The sequence below is a fragment of the Pomacea canaliculata genome, linkage group LG3 (assembly GCF_003073045.1).
Source record: "Pomacea canaliculata isolate SZHN2017 linkage group LG3, ASM307304v1, whole genome shotgun sequence".
Lineage (NCBI taxonomy): Eukaryota > Metazoa > Mollusca > Gastropoda > Architaenioglossa > Ampullariidae > Pomacea > Pomacea canaliculata.
The window spans coordinates 19,402,488-19,418,150 of record NC_037592.1 but is presented as its reverse complement, the minus strand read 5'-3'; positions in this window follow the sequence as shown (position 1 = coordinate 19,418,150).

Here is a 15,663-nt window from a genome sequence, read left to right as displayed (position 1 = left end):
TCTTGGGTGTTTGAGTGGGGAGGGTTATAGGGAGAAACGGGATCGACGCACAGGAAAGGGGAAGTGTTTATAGAGCAGATCCCCTACCCTCCCTTTTTTAACATTGTCAATTCGCTGTTGACTGCCGTCCCAAGTAAAGCGTAACGAATGCTCACTACATATTTTTAACCCACTTTGCATTAAGGCCCATCCCACAAGGTATGAGTGGGGCACCAAGAGTGGAGATTTTCTCTAATTTTCTCTTTACAACTATACAATGCATTTTGTACTTATAGAATTCATTCTATAGCTATACCGTGCATTAAATATATCATGCATTTTATTTTTATGTATAGAATCAGGGCTTCTGCTAAGGCTAAATTCTTTGGGGTCCCAGGGACCCCTTCTTCAGATTTTTAAGGGGTCCATGTTCTTCGCCCAAATTTGAAGGGGTCACCTGGGACCCCACTGACGAAAATTGAAGGGGTCCTCCGAACGCGTACTGTACGCAATTTTTTGCGTAAGCAGAAGCCCTGAGAATGCTAGAGAAAAAAAAAAAAAACTCGGTAAAAACCAAAGTATTTTATTTATATTTCGAGACCATCTTTCGAGGCCACTGATTGGCTGATCTTTGACCTTCTTGCCTCATATGCAAATAAGCCAGCCTCGTTCCGTATACATTTCGACTCTGAAGTTACAGTTACAGAAGTTACAGAATTCATTCTTTAAGTACACAACTGAAATGTATAGCTAGAATGCATTCTGTGGCTACAGAAGGGAATTTCTGAGTATAATAAAAATAAAATTCTTTGGTTGTTACCGAGGGTTTTTTTTCTCTCTCTCTAGCTATAGAATGCATAATAACAATAACAATAACAACCGACTTTATTAATCCGAACGGGCAATTTAGATTGGGAGCTGTGCCCTGTTTCCAAAATATATGTATTTGGGAAAAAAAACCCCACACAAACACACACAACCACACACATGCACACCTACCCATCACACACACACACACACACCGCTGATAGTTCATCTGTGATTGAGTAGCTGAAGTATAGAATATCTATAAGTATAGAATGCAATGTATAGCTATAGAATGCATTCTATACTTATAAAATTGAATTGTATAAATATGGAATGCATTATAAACATATATAATGTATTGTATAGTTATAGAAGGAATTCTATAACTATAAAATAAATTATATAGCCATGGAGAGAAAATTAGAGAAAATTCCCCTCTTTTTAAAAGTTACATACATCTCCCTGATATCGTTGTTGACGATTGTGTAATGCATACGGGTTACTTTTCCTATACCTATTCAATGCCTCCTTTGGTCGCAGAGATCTAGAACATTTGTGACCATGGGCCTCTTCCTCTTCAGCTGCTGAAAGTAGCCCAACTCTGGCTATTCTGCCAAGGTTGTCTACATTGCAGTTCATTGTGTTGGGTATCAAATTTATTTCCAAATTGAGACTTTAAAATCTTTGTAGTCTCTGGATATCTCAAAACCTCCAAGTCAAAGCAAATTCTGGTTACCGCTAGAATGTACTTTTTGGTGTAGACCATACTACTCTGTCCTTTTCATCGTCATTGTGGGTTGAGGTTGGAGTGTGGACCAAGACAATGGTAATAATATGAGAGATTGGAGTCTTCTGTAGTTCGTCAAACAGCTGTCAGCGCTACTGCTTGTTATCAGGTTAACAACTAATTAACTGCCTTGCGTAGCGAGCGGGAACTATTTCTTGACATGTCTTCTCTTCGTACAGCTGTCCCTTACTTCCAGTGGCTGCTTGCTGCTGCTATATTATGTTATTACATGGTATAATTCTTTCTTTTTTACTATGGAAGATTGTAAGTCTTCATACACCTTAACACATGACCGAACACCATGTGTTCCCTAAACTGTTGTCATGTAGCACTAATCACAAATGAAGTTTAAGCGATGACCAGTGTGCCAGTTGGGGAAAAGGATGATAAATTCCGTTTTCAATGCCAACGCTTTTGGAGACTGATACAGTCTATTGTCGAGAAATGCTTACAGGTCAAACTTTTAAAAAAAAATTTCTTTTATGTAGTGTACACATTCCACAGTCTTCTCTAATAAAGACGTCGTACAATGCAGACATTACAGATAATTACATTCGATGTCATAGAAAAAAGTACTTATATTTTTTAGAAAGTATAATAAAACGCTCCAGATGCACCTAATCTCTAGGGTTTTTCACACTTTATGGAATGCTGTACATTCAGCGTGTCAGTATTTCAATAGATGATGGAGAAAAGATGAACGCGCTTTAATTAAAAGGAATTGATGGACTGAACCGCATAACCATAAAAGCAATAAAAGCATGTCAGTGCCTTTCACCTTTACAGAAAGACGTTAACACTTTAAAATGGTCAGAAATATGCATTCATTTATCTTATTCTTTCTCAATCAATGATTGTGAAATTGCCTGATGCGAAGCAAAGCATATTTGTGGGAGAACGCAGCTTTAATGTTAGTATTGCCAATAAAGTGTCAACCTCACAAGCATGACGGCCATCAACCACCCTGAGGTGCTGGTACCCGATATTTGATACCCTCTTTACCAGTAGACCAGAAAATGGAGGACGATGTAAGGCACGGGTATACATGCATCCGACTACTGGCGTAACCTCCAAGGAATTTAGCGGGAAGACGAGTTCAGAGAGCGAGGAGGCACGCGGTGTGCACGTGAAGAATTAATAAAGTGCGCTGCAAGATGTCCTTGACCTCTCTCATAATGGTCTACCCGCTTGATCCGTTGCACCCAGCGCCACCTGAGACCTTGTGAAGAACTTTGCTTTGAGAAAATCCACCCGAGGCTTAGTGATTTTTTTTTTTGCCTGAGAAAATACAGAAAAATACTTTTGTAAAAGGTGTCATAAAATTTGCATGCTTGTGTGTGTGTGTGTGAGAGAACGTATGTAAATACATGGTCATGTGTTCCTGTAGTCGCTTATAATTTTCAGCCTACTGGACAGAACGTTGTGTAAACAATACAAAAGGCAATACAGAAGTTAATGAGAACTGTTTTTAAAGCAACATTTGCTTATTAGTAAGGTGGACAATCCATGCACCTCGCAAAATCACTCAGGTCTGATTGGTGTCACAGACATGTTGGGTTTGTTTTTTAATGCATCGAGTCGCAGAGACACATCAGTAATTGACAGAACTTGCTCCGTCCTGAATACGTTGTCGGACAAAGATATTCAACCGTGAGGCCCTTACCGTGTTCTTTATGAACTGCCATCCTCAGTTCTGTAGACTGAAGGTGTACATCATAAATGAGCAAATCAATTAGCATTGCCTCGGGTATTGTGTTCTGCATCTGATGTTCAAAGTACATCGCACTACAATGAAAGGACAGGCTTGTCTGCTCCCTATAGCGTGATCTGGTTTTACTTGTGACAGTACTGACATACTGACCCAAATGTCATCTTTTACCTGAAGCATTAGCAGCTTTTGTTGCTGATGATACCAATATTGGGAAAAGATGCGTGAGATGATGCGCTTTCATGGAGAAGAAAATGGCAGTAGATGGAGCCAAAATCTATCTAAAATCCACAATAAACGTTGAAAGCAAAGCTAAATAGAGCGCGTGGCAACGAGTCAACGTCTGTCCCTGTGTGACCCGGACACTCAGTCAACCATGATACCGCTGTGAGGTCCTAAACTAGGCTCCTTGGCGTGACGTCAGAACAGGGGCAGAGGTTGTAGGAACTGTGATCAGGGTATCGTGTATGCTGTAAGGTAGCGCAAGATGTTTATTTTCAGCAGGTCAGGATTCACATGACTGATGTTGGGGGAGAGGGGTGGGTCAATGAGGTTAACGCCTGGTCATGGAGGTCTTGAGATGGGTGGCGGCTTGTAGTGTATGGCACTTGTGGCAGGTATATCTACTGGTGGGATTTACTGAACAGAGGTCAACTGAGCTGCGACTAACCTATCTCTCTCAGACCACGCAAATGTTGGTTTGGCAGCAGTCTCCACTCTGATATCATTAACTAGTCCAACTTTTGTTCTGATGGTTTTGTAACAGGTTCGTGTTGAGGTTTACCTAGTTATCCAGACACCATATAGAGCATGACACCACGAACTTGTATGACTGGACAACTGATTTTTTCCAGTTACCTATTAACATGAGGCAGTTTTATTCACATTTCAGTTAACTACTAAAACGAGGCATTAGACGACAAAAGCATTCCGTGAGAACAGGGTCATCGTTCCACAAAGATAAAGCTGTTCAGGTTTGGGCTAGACCTACTAGGTTCGAATCGACAACATTATTAGCTATCTTACAGATAAACCGAAACACACGCGAATTATCTGATTTGCGAGAAGCATCCCGCAAAATATTCTGCAGTACGGTAACTGAGGAAAACAGCGTGACCTATCTCGCTGCTGATTTCCTTTCCACGGGAAGCCTACAGCATGAATGAGAGCCGCTCGCCACTTCGTTTGCTCTTTCGATATACCTGCCCGCCGAAGTGAAAAAAAAATTGTGCACAGTTGCATTCCAGCATGCAGCAGTATAAACTACCTTTTGTGTGTTTATTGTTGTTACTCTTGCAGACTTTGCTGACACAGCCATTGAAGTAATTCGCTAAACCACGGTGGCTAAACAGGAAGCTTTGTACCAACTAGCCTCGTTCTAGTAGATGACTGAAAACAATCGTCTGCGAGCAGTCCAGGGCTATTAGTTCGTGCTTTAGACTGTAGTTCCCTACAATTCTCTCACCCGGTGATCTCTACACTATAATTTCCTACAATTCTCTCAGATGCTGTTGATGCTCTAATAGATAATGACAACGATGGTGATGATGAGGAGGAGGCGGGGGATATTTCACGACGGTATTTTAGCGAGTTCATTTTATTTTTCAATTTCCTCATTAAAGCTCCATGATTATCATGAAGATGTTAATGATGATTGTTGTTATTGTTCATTCACCTTTTTAATTCTATTCAATAAAAATTGGAATTTAAGTTCTCTCTTGCATGGAAGCACGCAAACACGAGCGCAAGTTAGTCTTGTATCTCAGCAGTGGAAAGTTTACAATTGTGTAGTAACTACGTGTCCTTGCTTTTACTCTCATTTTGCCTTTTTAAGAAATGTGTTAGTCACTATTGTCGATTTTAACAACTGCTATCCCTTAATAACAACCATTTTTATCATCGTTTGTTAAGTCTTTAAATATTATTAAATACTATTGATTTTCGCGTTCCGGAGACGAAGCACGCTCAAAACACGCTTCTCACAATTTGAGATTAAATACAGTTTAGTTTGCTCTTCTTTCCTTAGTCTGTTCGACGTCCTCAAAGGGGGAGTTCTACCCCCACAACAACACACACACACACACAAGTTTGTGTCCATGGAAACTTGATCATTTATGTATAGATGGGAAGCTTTTTGTTTAACAGCTTCCGGTGAAAGAAAATCAAAATGGTTACAGAGCACTCTAGTCGACGACATTTTGAAAGAAATGGTTCAGACGAAAGAACAAAAAACTATCCTTCATCAAGATACCAGACGCTTTTAAAGCCCTCCCAAGAGGTGTTGAAAACAGGTAAATATTTAAAAAATAAACAAACCGACAAGTAGAGATCGGATAGACTTCTATAAGCTGAAAGAAGCGAGCAGGTCGATGGTAGTATCAAAAGGTATCGATGTTATCCTCATTGTATTGTACAACCTGCATCTTGAAATCATTGTATCCGGTGCATCGTGTTGATCTAACGTATCGCCAAATCATTGAACCATGTGTATCATTAAGTATTAGTAAACGCCCACAAAAAGTTCCGTTTGAGCCGGTCTACTAGTTAGTATCAGTTCTGTCCGACCGTCCGATTTCTTGCTGTTGCCGGTCCAGAACCCTCTGATGTACACTGAGCGCTCAAGCAAAGAGGGTTCTCTTTGGTTCAACTTCCGGTAAAACCTATATGAAGAATGAGAAATGCGATCTGCGTATTTCGTTCATATATTTAACAGAACGTTGAACAAGGTGGGCGAAAGCCTTCATAAAAAACGAAAATTTAGTGAAAAGAAAAAGTGATCGATTCGTCTTACTTTAAAAGATGTGAATCAAAACTCAAAATGTTAACAAAATCTGCTTGGTCGATGAGACCCGATATTGTGACATTTTCTGAAAGGCCTGCAGCATAGAAGTTCCCAGAAACGAAAGCGATGTTTATCTAAGTTTATTTTGAATTGCGAAAGCTAGGCATCTCGTTTGTGGCTAACAGATGGGCAAAATGAAAACGTACAGAACTAAATTAAAATTAAAATTTATTATGTTAAAAAGAGACTTGTTTTTGCCCATAAGTGTTATATTCCGTTCCACCCGATAATTCTTGACAAAAATATACATAAATAAAATAAGAAGAGAAAATAGAGAACAGTGCCCCTCGGTTGCATCATAAGTATGAGCAGAATGCAGTAGTGCAGGCTGTTTGTAAACAACTCTGGTCTCCGATAATGTGAGAAGGGAGATAAAGCAGGTAAGTTGAGAAGGATATCGACGTGTTATGGAGGAATGCTCGCTCATGCACTCACCTACCACATACTGCCCTCTCTTCCCCCGCACCTCCTGAAAGCTTACTGTCGACAACGCATCAGTTATGCTATTCGTCAGAATGACTGTACCGGACGTGACAAAAGTACCCCGGGGGGAAAACAACCTGCTTTGATGACCTTGACCTCCCTGAACCTGCGGATCACGCTGTCGTCAGTCAGTAGAGGTATGACTTCCGTGTCGTCAGCCGTGTTGTCCTCCCACCCCTCTCTTACCGCCACAAGCTGGGAGGAGTGGTGTTGGGGGCTAACTACAACGGTGGTAGATGATGCAAGCGCGGCCTTTCCAGTCTCGCAAACCCTATGTCAGGCTATGTATGCTATGCGTCTATACATGCCTGAAGCACATTCCGTTCTGCTTGTGCGACTACCCCCCCCCCCGCCCCCCTAAAAAAAACAGATTTTTTTTTTTATTGCAGTGCATTGATCTTCATCCTTTAAGGTATGAAGACACTGCGTCCGATAATATTACTATGACAACATGAGGTTTCACAAGCGCTGGAAAAAGACAGCTCGTCAGTGGTATGAACACAGTCACATCATAATTGCAATATATTATATATTCAAGACCAGTTAACGCCTGTAAATAAACGTATGATAGCTAAGAGGCAAGGTAGATAAGCCTAAAATAAAACAAAACTAAAAAGGTGTTTCTGACCGATATGTCATTAAAAAATAAAACGCCTTTAAGGGTGTTCGTGTAAATTCCTGGCTGTAACCACGAGAGTTTATGTAAAATCCTTGCCTGGACCGCATGTGTTCGTCTAAAACTTGTAACCTCGAACCACAGGAGTTCATGTAAATTCTTGCCTCAATCGGTAGCCTGCTGAATCATTAACATGTTGTGACACGGGCTGCAGACAGATCATCAGCGTGAACGCGACAACCACACACAACTTTGTACAGGCAGTGCACTGCACACTCCGACGGAGAGTGACGAATACAGACAGCCCGCTGGTACTGTGCAACCTGTGTTTAAAGACCAACCTGAATGGTTTGTGTTCTTTTGAAGATATCGGTAGATATAGGGATATGAACCTAACCTGTAAATTTCAGCTTCCAAAGTTTATCGTTAATTAATTATCCGCTAGCAAATAATCGATTCGTACCTGCGATCAACGAGCGCCACTAACAGTGTACTACGTCACGCTAACAGTGTCCTACGTCACATTTTTAGTACATCATTCACAACATTGCCTGCCGTCAACACCAATCAGTCTCTCTGAATGGTGTTGTGAATGGTGCACTAGCGTGACGTAGTACACTGTTATTAGCACTCGTTGATAGCAGGTGCGGATAATTAATTAACGGATGAGTTTTGGAGGCTGAACATTACAGATTAGTTTAATATCGCATATAATGCAGGCTGTTAAATGCATGCCGGTCCTTGTTGATGCGGCTTTTGAGGTCCTCGTCCGCTCCACCATCCTTGTTGATAATGCTCCCCAGGTAGACGGAGCGATCTGTTTGGATGTTCTCTCCTTGCAGTTGGATTGGATGTTCCTGCTTGCTTGATTCTCATCACTTCAGTCTTCTTTCTGTTGATTTTTAAGCCAGTCTTCTCTGCTTCCTCTGCTAGCTTAGTTTAGTTTGTGCATGTTGCTGCCGATGAGATAGGAGACTAATGTCATCAGCAAAGTCCAGGTCCTCTAGCTGTTTGATGAAGGTCTACTGGACACCAGATACCAGTGATGTTGTCTTGGGTAACCCGAACCATAACCCTAACCCTAACCCTCACACAGACATAAATGAGTTGTATATCAAAATAGTAAAGTATCTATTTATGACGAATATTTATAATAGCTAGCACTGACTGACAACACCAGCAACGACTGTCAGAGGGAATCACTTGCGTCACGTGTCTCGCTTTGTCCCACCCACCCCACACACCGCAGTACCCTGACCCCGACACACCGCTTGATCTGATCACGTTCAGAACATGCGTGTGCCGCGTGTAAGGGTGCCTCCAACAACAGATACAAAAAACCACCAAAATAATAAAAAAAAAAACCAGCAAAAAGACTTCTCTCATTTAAATGGATACAATTTCTACCTTAAGGTTAAGTTTTGTGTTTCACCACAGGTAATTATTTCTGTCTGCTCCCAACCACTCGCCGCTACAGTCTCATCACTATCTCATACGAAAGAAAGGAGAGAGGGATTGTAAATTTAGCTAAGTTTTTTTTTAATTAATCGAAGTAGAGTGCAGTTGCACGTGTGATGTAAGCTTATTCCTTCGGCATGTGACTGGTGCGTGGTCGTCTGGGCAGCAGCATGTGGCTGGCATGAAGTACTTGCAGCATAGGTCACGTATTTTCCAGGAACTGTGGCCTTTTCTCCTTCCTTGTGTATTTTCTTTGTTAAGCCCCCTTGAAGGAGAGCTTATGATTTGAAATCGATAAGAATAATTGACGAATTGACACAAACGACGTGTAGTCTAATCTAGCGCTTGTCACCTGAGGACTGGTTGTCCTGAGTTCAGATCTCGTCTAGGGCACGTTGTTCTTTCTCTGCGTGTGGCATCTGTTTACAGGGCTCGGCTGATTTTCCGTGATGTAGCCTTAGCTGCTGGTTCGACGTAAAGCACCAGCTTCAAGCTTGCGAGGCATTAGTAGGAAACAGATGATCTCTCCGGCAATTTAATTTCCGACCTACCCATTCATTCCCCTCTCCTCCACACACACACACAGTGGCGTAGGAACACCCCCCCCCCCCCCGAGGGGGCTGAGGGAAGAAGGAGGGAACCAGACCCAACATGTAAAACTGATCATTCAATCATTACTAAGGTTTTAACAACTGGAAGAAAACTTTAGATTGAGTATCCGCCACCAAATGTCTTCTGTACATCATGCTGCTGTCGGTGACAAGATGGACAGAGTATCGGGATCTTAGGTAATGTTCCAGTAGGAATCGTAACAGCAAAATCTTCCAATCTTCATGAGCTAAATGAAAAGCCTTCCATTTACCCTTCATCAGGGGCTGCCTCTTCGTGGCCACGATGGTGACTAGGGCAACCTTGATCTGTATATAAAGATTTGCTTTCTTGAGTACAAACTGGCAGAAGACGCAAGATACTTGTCCCCACAAATAGTGAATGCATTTAACCAGATAATAGCACCTTATATCCTCTGCTCTGTGTTGGAGGACATTAGACAAGCAGAGTGGGTTGCAATCATGGCAGAAGAAGCTTTAGTTTTATAACGACAGAAAAATGAGCTAACTTGAAATAATTGGGCAAGTATTTGTTCTATGTTAAATGTCGTTGTACTTACTGGAAACAAGCATGCCAATGACCAGTAAATGAAAATGGTAGACGTTGGACATTAGTTGCTCCAGCTGGCCGGATAGGTGGTCGTACAGCTGGCTGTCCATCTCGCTGGAGGGCGTTGAAGTGTAGTTGGACTCCACAGTAGTGGTATTCATTGTCTTCTGTTGACGATGTTCGTAGAACAAACAGGTGTTTCAAATATAGAAAGTCCGTTTTCTGAACGGATAATATATCCGTCGGATGTATTGATTGTCGCTGACTGGTAAAACCTTCAGCAGAACATTCTGCAGAGTCACAACACGAGTCTCTCTTTGACTGCTGCCACCGACTTTCGCAGTATCGTTGGTCTCCGAGAGAAGCGACAGTATGGTAGGAGGTATTCTGGTCTCGGGGAATCAGCTCTCTCCTTTTTGGGCCTTACGTTTGCACAAACTGTGACCAAGGCATTTGTCAACAACACTGCAGATTCAGCCAACCATTTGCGAGAACGCTTCTGATACATTTAGTGTATGGGGAAAAAAAAGCTTTCAGAAAATGAGTTCGAGCAAATATTTTTCTAGATTTCTTTAATACTATGTGACGAACCACTCCTCCCAAGGTAGGGACAAAATAAGTTTAATAGTTTCATGACAGATTAACGATGGCCCAGAGGGACGTTGGTACACATTAAATTTCAGTCTATTACAGACAAAATCATTTTGAAACTATTGATTACATAATCGAAAACATCAGGATATTTAATCAAGACAGCTTTAACTCGCCGAGAGAAAATAAAAATTCACTTTTTTGAGGTAGTATTAGGAACAAAGCACGGAATCTCTAGAAATATGGCTAATATCTACAGCTCCGACATTGACTTTTCTAGACTGAAAACACAACTCTCATTTCTGCCAAGTGCCATTACTCTCAATTCTCACGAAAGGACGCTTCAATCAATCGTCAGAGCTATTACATCTGAATTAGTAGGGTCAGAGACAGTGAGTAAAATGCTAAAAGAGATCGATAAGCTTTCGAAACTGTATCTTGTTGTCCCAGTTACCAAGGCAACTGCAGAGCGTAGTTTTTAAGCTTTAAAACGAGTAAAACCATATCTGAGACGCTACGCTAAACAGACGATTTTAAATAACTGCCTCATTATGCATGCGTTTGAAGAAAAGATTTGCTCAGTCCAGATGAGATTGCATTGGAGTTTATTAGTACATCAAAGAAGACGGAGGTTTTATTGGCACAGTGACTAGCTAATCTCAAATATGATAAATATCTTAAAGTTTGTCTTGCTCTATTACATCATTTCATGTGATTGCGGTATCCTGAAGAGTCATTTCTCAACGAGTATTTTTTTATGTTTAATGTTACTTTGTCATTAATGCTGAAACCAGCATGAGCTGTGATCCTACTACTGCAGAGGTGGGCAATTAATTTTCCCAAGGGGCCGCATGAGAAACTGGGATGGTTTTAGAGGGCCGGACTAATATAGTTAACTCAGTGTTACCCAATACTGTATACATAGTATATATACTGGCGGGCGGACCAGCGGGCGGGCCGGTCAGAGACAGGAGGCGGGCCGGATCCGGCCCGCGGGCCGGCGTTTGCCCAGGTCTGTACTACTGTGTTTGTACGTGTGGGTATGGCTTCATTCACCCCGCCCCTCCTTTTTCATGTGTGCGAACGCGAACAACTTTCACTGTCAACATCGAGTTTGCATTTGGAATGGCGAAACACACACACACACACACACACACACAAACACGTGAGTGTGATAGAGAAAGTTAACCTGTTAAGAAGTATTTCTGGAAAAAGATAAGCTGTTTCTTAATTGTTTCATGTATCTGATCATCTGGTTATGTGTTAAGTGCACTGACAGCAATTCCAAATGTAACTGGTCCATGATGTTATCCCAAGATAACTGTTAGGGTTATCCCAGTGATGAGAATGTCATCATCAGTGGAGGATTTGGCGTGAATAGCTCTCACCACATCGGAAGCAGGCTTTCCATCAGTCGATGCTCGCGGCCACAAGGCACAGGCAGGCTACTCTGGATGAGGAGTGTTTCCTAAAACCTCTCTCTCACCTGCAAAACCCATTTAGTAGGGTTGATGTAGTTACAAACCCTATAGTCACTCTCAGTTTTATAGCAACTGTTATTAAAGCGACATGCCAGGCCTTTATATTCACATCGATGTTGTAAAGAACACGCCTGAATTGGCAGATTAGTTTCTTTTCTTTGTTATATAGAAGCTGTGCTTTAAAGATCAAATTCCAGAATGAAAAGTATTTTAGTGTGTCCGACTGAGCTGACAAATTGGTTTCTGGTTTCGGGGCAATATACACAACGAGGAACAGAACTATGTGCGCCCTAAGCCCTTCTCTACCAAAGCCCTTCTCTACCAAAACGGTTCTGAGGGCGTCAAGACCATTTTTAAATGGTATCATATAGAACTCCTCATATACCCCAAACACTTTACCGTCCATTATCACTCGCACACTAGCATGGCTCAGTGTTACTCACGCTTGTAGTAGACGGCGTGAAGCTATTAAAAAAAAATGTTTGGCATTGCCTCTGCACACCCTAAACCCTTCCCCCTACACCTAAAAAAAGTGCGATCTGTGTAGGCCTCCTGTGTTTTCTAAACTTGAAGGGGCATCCGCTTCTGACTAATAGTGAAATATTTATTATAAAGTGAATAACGGGTTCAACCCGGAGAACTACAAATTAAGAAGGCCACTGGCTTTTTCGAGCGTGAAGTTGTTGTCACATCACTCATCTGTCTTACTGCCATTGTCACACCCATGATAGCTCGTCAGGCCCTGTTATTAAATGTTTTCTTGCTTGTCAGCGTTTCACCCTACCCAGAATTTTCATGGCGGTTGCAATAACGAACTTACTCGTGAATCTAATCACATCTAAACACACCTTTCAGCCGACAATCTAAGCAAGAAATTAAACTCAACAGTCTTAACACAAACTAATAAAAACTAACCTACTTTCATAATCATAAATCTGCTCCCCCATAAGCTCGGCTCAATAATTGTAAGAGTTTTTAGTAAATAACGATGGTGAAGTATTTCTGCCTGCACTTTATATTTTATGTAATCGGAAACTGCGTTCTCTCTCCATTGTGTGTGTGTGTTGGTTGTAAACATTTTAATAAAATAAACTACCAAATCATCAAAAGGTTTATTAAAACAAACCTTTTGATGATTTGGCAAACACTTGACAATAAAATGTTTGAAGTTCCAACAAATGTATGTTTTGTTTTGTCGCAGTCTCGCTTGGCGGCTTTCATACACACAAAGTAATACTGGGATGTAGACGACTGAACGCGAGTGAATCATCTCAAACCTTGATGCGAAATGTAGACTTCATATTATTTAGTTTGTTGTGGCACGAAGTTCTTTGTACCTCTTGCAACCGTAATTTTCCTCTTTCCAGCGGTTAGACATTTATCGTCGGGAAAGTAGATAAATACTTTCTCCTGCCTTATTTATTGAACGCTGCTACAGTCTATAACACTACAGTGATTATTTCCAGCCCTTTCCTCATGTCTGTATATCTCTGTAAAGGCAAGGGAGTGACTAACAGCCACACCCCAAGCTTTCGCTTTGACCACCGGCGAGTGTGTACTGCGCATGCGCTGAATAATGACCATCTCCCTTCATTACACTAGGACGGGTGGAGTACGGGTGGTTTCTTCCGGGAGCTCACTCTTTACTCGTTTACGAACTGCGCATGGCTGCATTTGGAAAATGCACAAAAGACTGCGGGTAATTGCTTCTCGTTTGAAATTCTCGGGACTCTAGTGAGAGCACAGTGCGACACACCCACTGGAGACCATGCATCAGCGGGTCGCAAAATTTGTTCTTCCCCGCTCTCTTTCTACCGAGCCTTGCTCTACATTATACTTAGATACAGTCGTCATACAAGTCGTACCTAGTTACAGACACACCTCACTTCTTCACTTTACAAACATTAATAAAATTTTATTTAATAAAATAATGAACACCATATTAAACAATCGATGAAACATTCTATTAATTAGTGTTTGACGAAGAGGACATTAAAACAATAATTGGTCATAAGACAAGGAAAAAAGCAAACGCAAGTTTGAAAATGTATTTTATTTAAATGTTTCAACTGCTTTACATCAGTGTTGCATTAAACTAGTTTGCGTTAATTGATATCATCATGCATCGATAAACCAGTGTATTACAAGCAACAAGCAGAGGACAAATTCACTTAATCGTCTCGTAAAGAGGTTAACAAAGAGCATGAGGGAAGGAGCTGAGTGGTGGGGAGGGCGATACAACAACAGTTTGTATCCACACATGGCGCGCTCAGGGCTGCTAGTTAACATCCACTAACATGAAATTAACAGTTAATTCATCAAATCAAACAATTTGAAGGCTCTTTCTCAAACTTTCTGGACTAAACAAAAAACAACCAAGAGACTTAACGAGGGAAAAAGATTGATGCAGATGACCTAGTAAAGTACGCGAAGGTGTAAAAATTCTACCCACTGGCTCAGTGAACACCTAGAACAGGTGCCTGAAATCTGCAACTCCATTACTGCTCTGCCCACAACTGCGCTACCCATCTCTGTTTCCCGGTATATGTCCACTGACAGAACAGAGCAATCCACTGATCGTAGGAAATACAATAATACATAACTTCATATTGTGTCTGAAATTGGGATGGACTTTACTTGTATCTGGGTAAAAAGTGGTGTACTAGCTATCTGAAGACTTCCTTATTGTATTTTATAATGTCCCCTCCCAGGACCAAGTCAAAGGGTAGTTTTCCCGATACAGTCGTCAGCAAAATTAAAAGAAAAAAATCATCGTCGTCAAGTAGGTTCTTATCGGCGCTGCTCTGAAGGGCTGGGACGTGGGGCCGCTGGAGAGGTCGGGGAGTGCAGAACCTTCTGGAAAATCTCTCCCGTGAAGCCATATCAATAATGTCTAGCGTTGATATCCTGAATAACATTTTGATAGGACGGTTTCATATCAACTGTTGTATTCACAAAACATTACTTCCACGTAAGCTTTGATTTAATGTCTAACTCGAATGATAACTTCTTACTAGCCAGCTACTGCTTTTAACACATCTTCATAACGGATAGCTTTGTAGTCATAAGGAAATGAAAATATTATCACGGTTATTGGTATAGTGACATACCGCAAACTATATCTAGTGGTAAGTAATTCTTGGCTGATCCTGGGTTTGGGAGACAACAGCCTGGAAAGCGGGGGTAACTCTAAGGCTAAGGTTGGAAGAGAAAAGCCAGGCCGCTACTGTATACACATTTGTTCTACAGCTTGTTTCTTACAAAGGTCATTTAATACATGTCGAGGACTGGATTCCTCGAGTCTAAACATTTCCTATTTGCGACCTTTTTTTTGTCTCTTTCTTTTAACAGTTTACAAAGAATCCAGCAATATTTGAATCGCCGATGTATGAACAGATGTATAACTGCCACTTGCATCAAAAATCTCTGGCAATGTTTACACAGAACGATGTTCAGCGACCAGTTTCAAAGGTTATGTATGCCTGGCCTCGATATTAATTCAGTCTTATGTTTACGAGTATCTTTATACACAGTTTCAACGAGTCATGTTCAACGAACCCGGAGGAGTCCTATAATAAGAGCAGTCCCTGTCTGTAGACACAGAGAAATCTTCTATGTGACGAGACATTGTCATACAATGCAAGAGATTGTTGATAGGTGTTAATCTTTACAGATAACAAGTTTGTTTGACTGACATGCTTCGTTTAGTCTCTTTCAGCCTACAGTGTCATGGCGAGCAGCTATGGCGACACT